At 38.0% G+C, this 5,958-nt stretch overlaps 1 non-coding gene across 1 annotated transcript; it reads left to right on the plus strand.

Moving 5' to 3' along the window:
- Nucleotides 1-2,524: 2,524 nt before the first annotated feature.
- On the plus strand, nt 2,525-2,712 carry LOC116863573. The gene has a single exon (XR_004381837.1). It is a non-coding gene; the product is annotated as a U2 spliceosomal RNA (small nuclear RNA).
- Nucleotides 2,713-5,958: the final 3,246 nt, after the last annotated feature.

Consider the following 5,958-nt stretch of genomic DNA (forward strand, 5'->3'; position numbering starts at 1 on the left):
TTCTTTCTTTCTTTCTTTCTTTCTTTCTTTCTTTCTTTCTTTCTTTTTAAATTGAGAATTCAACCAAGGTTGACAACATATAAAGATTTAATACAGGGCATTTCCTTCCATTTGACTTAGACTTTCACTTCTTTAAACTCTCATTCTAAATACTGTTAGAACTCTAGGATAATTAATTTCTTTAGATAAGGAAGGTAAACATGGAAATCAGTAAGTGACTATGCGTTGGCTAATTGAATTTAAATTTAAAAAAAAAAAGAAAATCAGTAAGTGAGCTTTTGAGAGTGCAGTGTTTACTTTCTCAAACTCTACATTTGGTAGGTTGTCTTCTTTTATTTTTTTAACAATGAGTCATTTTACTGTGAACCTAATGAACATCTTTTCCAACAAACCTCCATTACTTTGCAAAAGCATTTAGTGTAAGAATAAAGTGGGGAAGTTTTCAATTACATGAATTGTGTTTTTAACTTAACACCACCATTAATGTGTATCAAAAGAAAAATTGCTAACACTACAATGAAAATCTCATGAAAAGCATCATACTCTTGATAATACTTTAGTGATAACTTTCCTCAATCCATCCAAGAATTGAAAAGTTTTGTTCTTAGTCTAAGATTTCACTGTCATTAGAAAATTGCGTATATTCTTGAAAGAGTACATTTTCTATATAGTCATTCAATTTAAAAACATGTAAATACTAAAAAGTTTGCATCATATGAGAAATACAAGTTATTATTTGCAAATTTCTATGCAAGTCCACATGAATCTAACCTGGTATGATGCTATGACTTTCTATATATTTTTAGGTTATATGAACATTTCAAGCTATGCATAAAACACCCTTTTTGAGATACTTCTCATTTACACCCAAACGTGTAAAAATTCAACAAAGAAACTGCTTACAGAAAAAAAGAACTACTCCAACCTCCCCATAAGAAAATAAATAGGCAGCTATGATCAACTAGCCTCGAAATCATCATTGACCAGGAACTGCGAACTGAGGACATGGCAGGTCCTCTGCTGGGTATGGTCGGGCATGCAAAAGAGAAATAAAAGACCCTCTCCCTGTCCCAAGAAAGTCCCCAAATGCCATGGACATCAAATGTTAGAATTACATTTGTATGCCAGATTATGATTTCCTATCTACAATAGTCTTTCACCTTGCCTCCATTTCAAGTATCTTTCCATCATTTAACTCCACTTGTAAGGTGAAAGGGTAAGTCTTACCCCAAACCAACCCCAGCTACAGCCGTAGTTCTTCAGAGTTTGCTCTTCTACTCCTTGATGAAGACTCACCACCACGTTAAAGGCTGGCTGACCGCGTGCGTGATCACAGTCTCGCCAGGGCTCCCATTACAAAGCTCTCTGAAGCCAGTTCCAAGGAAATCATCAGTAGTGCCGAAGTGCTCTCTTGTCTTCTAGCAAGACTACCTCATTTGTTTCTTGGAGTTAATGCCACCCCCTTCAGCTACTCCTTACTACAGCTCTTACAGACAGGACAAAAAAATTTTTTCTAATCTCATTTTTCTCAAAGTCACCTAAGATAGTTTGGACTTCATGTGTTAGCTTCCTTTATCATTCGGCCCTTTCAGCTAAGAAAGACTGCAGAACAGATTCGTGATTTGCACACCTCTTACCACTGGTACTCTTAGATGTCTTCACTGATTCCATCGGAGGAATTTAGAACCCAGCTACCCTAACTCGCAGCTCTCAACCAGAAATAACTGAGTCAGAAGAATCAGTCCTTCTCACGCCCTACTTCTTGCCTGTCGGTCCACTCGTATTATACTTTTCTATCCCGCATGCTCAAACAGAACATCGTAAGAGAAATTATGCACAGGGGACATTTAATGAAAAATAGTTTTGATGACAAATGTATATTTAATTTATCCTACAGAGATACAGAACCCCAACAGAAACAGGCCCTGGGAGGGAAATACCATAAATATTGTTTGGATGGGCAAGTCATTAATTCCTAAAAGAGGCTATAGATCCTATCAAACTATCAATTCCAAAGCACCCATCCAAACAAGAACACATCTCTTCCATTTCTACTAATTTGCTAAGCTGCCTAGAGGGGGTAAACTAGAAGTGTGGTCTCATAACAGGAGACCTCCCACTGTTCTTCGGATTGCTGTGTGTGTGCGCACACGTGCACTGGTGGTGTAGGGAGGGTAGGGAGAGGGAATGGGAAGGTTGTTTCCCTAGGAGAGGGATAACTGTAAAGAGGATAGTGACTCCTTTTTAAATTTATATCTGCCTAACTTACTTAAAGTCAAAATGTATACATTATAGATTATAATTATTCAATACTCCATGTTTCCAGAATGGTCATAGCTGAAAGAGCACATCCTTGGCTACTAGAAAAAGCAGAAAAGGAAAAGAAACCCCACAATAGAGAAGTGTGTAATTTGAGATCAGGAAGAAAAAAGGAGAAAAAGGTAACTGAATATTAGCCAGTGGATATAAGGGTCAGGAGTAGAAATATACAGAAGCAACTTGCTTTGTTATTAACAAAAGTCACATTGCTTCTCAGCCTTTTGGCTAAGATCAAGTGTATTAACGAAAGTCACTAGTAATAGTCCTGTTAAATAAAGTCATTCTTGCTTCTGATTAAACGTGGATCACTTTTTAAGCTAACTACATAAGAATCCTAGATGCCACTTTTACAATCTTAGGAATTCCACTTTCTCCCTGAAATATTTAGTTCAGAGACAGTTTGTTTGCCTCTACTAAAGGATGTGCTTTAATTTCCATGGTTTTCATTTAGACTAGGTTATTGCTTATAAAAGCCTTTGTGAAAGAATGCATCAGTTCCCTACTTGCTTTTTATTTTCTGCAAAGTATCAGAGAGCACCGTGGGCATCTCTACAGCTAATGCTGCTGGGAGGGGTCATTTTGTAAGAACCTGCTCACAGCGCTGAGCTTTCCTCAGTGAAGCCCAGTACAAACAGCATTTTGTTGTATGTTACTTGTTTGTGTCATTTAAAATTTGTAATCTGATTAAGCGTTAAATGAGATTTCAGCACTTGGGCACAGTTACCTAAAGCATAAACAAATGTGAAATTATTAGCAAGAAAGAGAGATAAACAGACAGATGGACTAACTTTTGCTTGACTCCACTGAACCTCCAGAAAAAAATCTGTCCCAAATCAGTAACAAAATGCTGGATTTAGATTTTCTGGACAGGTGATATAAATAAAATACATTACAAACTATGCACTATTTTACATCCACCATGTCCTTAATATTTTCTGGTCCTTAGTAATGAGTTTTGTTTATACTGGAACAAAATATAGAGAAATTTAGAGGTGATTTATATTCAGATCCTTGCAGTTTAAGCATGACAATATCTTGTTTTCATTTTTTATCTCTCAAAGTTTCCAAGACAACTGGATTTATGCTTCAGAATAATTTCACACATTTTCTTCCCTTAAATCAGTTAAATCAATGTGAAAAATAACCAACATTTAAAAATACTTCTCTTTTTTGAATAAACATCCACATCAACAGGAATAAAATTCTTCTTCATCATTCCCATGTTACAGAAATGCAGCTATCTCTTGCTGGAACATCACATCCGTCCCCCAAACATTGTTAAACACGGATGATGTACGGGCTCACTTTGAATGCATGGGGGGGGGGAGTAACAACATGCAAATAATCATGTCTTGGCATGTTACACTTTAAAATGCTAAAAACAGCTATTCCAACTTGATTATGAGGTAGCAGTGTCTTTTAGGTATAGAAGCTCCATGTGAATATTCCGTGTGATACATTTTTTTTCATATTGCCTTAAGTGGTACCATCATCCTTGGATGCCATAAGCACTATTGCATAATCCACCCCAGGTACAAAGGAATGCTTCCCTAGATGTTTAGTATGAGCTACTCCTCTGTAGCCTCACCATCCAAGCCTCTGATTAAGCAACACACTACGGATATTAACCTTAAAACCATGCTGTTAGAGGAAAAGGCAAGGAATCCTATTGTAATGCAATTTAGTGAGTCATGAATTCTCCCTAACAGAGTCTACTGACCGGAAATTATTTTTTGAATGTCAGCCCTGCACAAGGCACTGTCTAGTTGCAGCTATAAAATATAAGAGCTCCCACCATTTACTGAGTACCTACTCCACGCTGGACACTGTACTGGTAACTATCTTCTAAATGTTAGTGTGGGCAGGTTTAAATGCCAGGCTAGAAAAATCTAGAACTGAGCCTGGAGGCAGTTGGCAACTGTTAAGAAAAATTTTAGGGGGTCAGGAAAAATTGCATTAGTTCTGAGAGCAGAGAGAAACATTAGACTGACAGCATTGTGCATGGACGTTGAGAGAGCAAAAGATCAGCAACAAGGGGACCATCAGAGCGTAAACAGGAAGGGTAAACACCAAGGCAGTGCCCATGGAATGCAAGGCCAGGGTCGGAAATGAGAAGCACGAGGATAAATTAGAGGGTCTGCTGAAAACCTAGAGATAGTGAGCAGGGAAAGTTAGCGCTAAGTCTGAAATTCTATTTTTGGGGAACTTACTCCATAAATGTAATTGCACTCATGTGAAGGGACAGGTTTGCATGAGTCAGGAAGCAGTACGTGATGTTGTACTAACCCACAAAATCCCAGGCACCTAACACGATGACCTTTTTTTGCCCCCAGTTATGGCACAGTCATGTGCTAGCGGGGCAGGTCCCCTTCATCTTGTAATGACACCATCTGGAACACATGTTGTCCAAGGAGTCTTTACAGGAGAAGAGGGCATAGGAGGGTTGTACACAATAGATTTAAGGATCAGGCCTGAAAATGGCTTCTATTAATTCTACCCTTGCTGTCTATAACCCAGACACACACTCCCAGCCCCATCCCATCCACAAGGCTGGTCTTTAGGAATGCACACACACGCAGGCAACACTTATGTCCCTAAGTTTACTTGTAAGAGCAAACAATTAGAAATGAGCCAAATACTCATCAGTTGAAAACTACTTAATAATCAGGTTATATCCATACCGTGGAAAGCTCTAAAAAAACAAACACTGATATGGGAAGATATAGAAGATACATCATTAAGTAAAAATCTCAAGTGCAGACAAGTCTGTATATCTTGTTACCTTTTTTTGTGGAGAGGAACAAATCTGAAATATTTTAATTACAATGAAACAATAAAAGGATACCCAAGAAACCACTGACAATAGTACCCATTTCAGAGGAAGGTGTTGAATCAGCCTGGGTTTTGTTTTACCCAAAAATAAGGCAGCCTAGTTTTATTTTTACCCAAAACCAACTCAGACAAATGGTTTTGGTATTTTCTTTTTTCAATAATCAGGACTTGTGTTACTTTAACAACGAATATCAAGTAACACACCCCTTAGGGTAATCTAGTTTTTAATGAATTCAAGCATAATTGCAAGGTAAGAAACTCCAAGACAAACCAAGGGTGGAAGGCCAGCAAAGATGTGAATTCAAATGGTTTCAGAGCATTTAATAGCGCTTGTATTCAGAGACTTCTTAATGGAGGGCAAACACAACTAGATGCTGATTATTTTTCCTTGAATTATTTCTTCCTAAAAGCCCCATTTAAATTTAGCTTGGGATTTCCTGTTAATGCCTTAAAAAAAGAGTCAAAGCAGCTGTTTGCTGTTGATATCTGTGCGCTAGAATTTGGCTCACAGTCGGTACTAGATTTTGCGTGCTAAGGGAGGACAAAAAGAACCTTAAGTGCCACCTAAGTAGATTTTTCATTTCATGAGAATCCCACTGTGTTTCTGGAGATGAAGGAAACAACCCTATCTAGCCAGTTATCCTGTTTGAATCTCCGTTCCCCCACCTCCAAAACAGGGATTGGATATTTACCTAATGGGGTCTTTGTGAAGAATGAAAGATGAGATAATGTATCTCTTAGAGACGCATACAGTGGTAAATACTGAATGTCATCTCCCCCCAACCCCACCTGCCTACCACTCACACC

This window comes from Lontra canadensis, unplaced genomic scaffold (genome assembly GCF_010015895.1).
Source record: "Lontra canadensis isolate GAN:19392208 unplaced genomic scaffold, GSC_riverotter_1.0 scaffold1672, whole genome shotgun sequence".
Taxonomy (NCBI): domain Eukaryota; kingdom Metazoa; phylum Chordata; class Mammalia; order Carnivora; family Mustelidae; genus Lontra; species Lontra canadensis.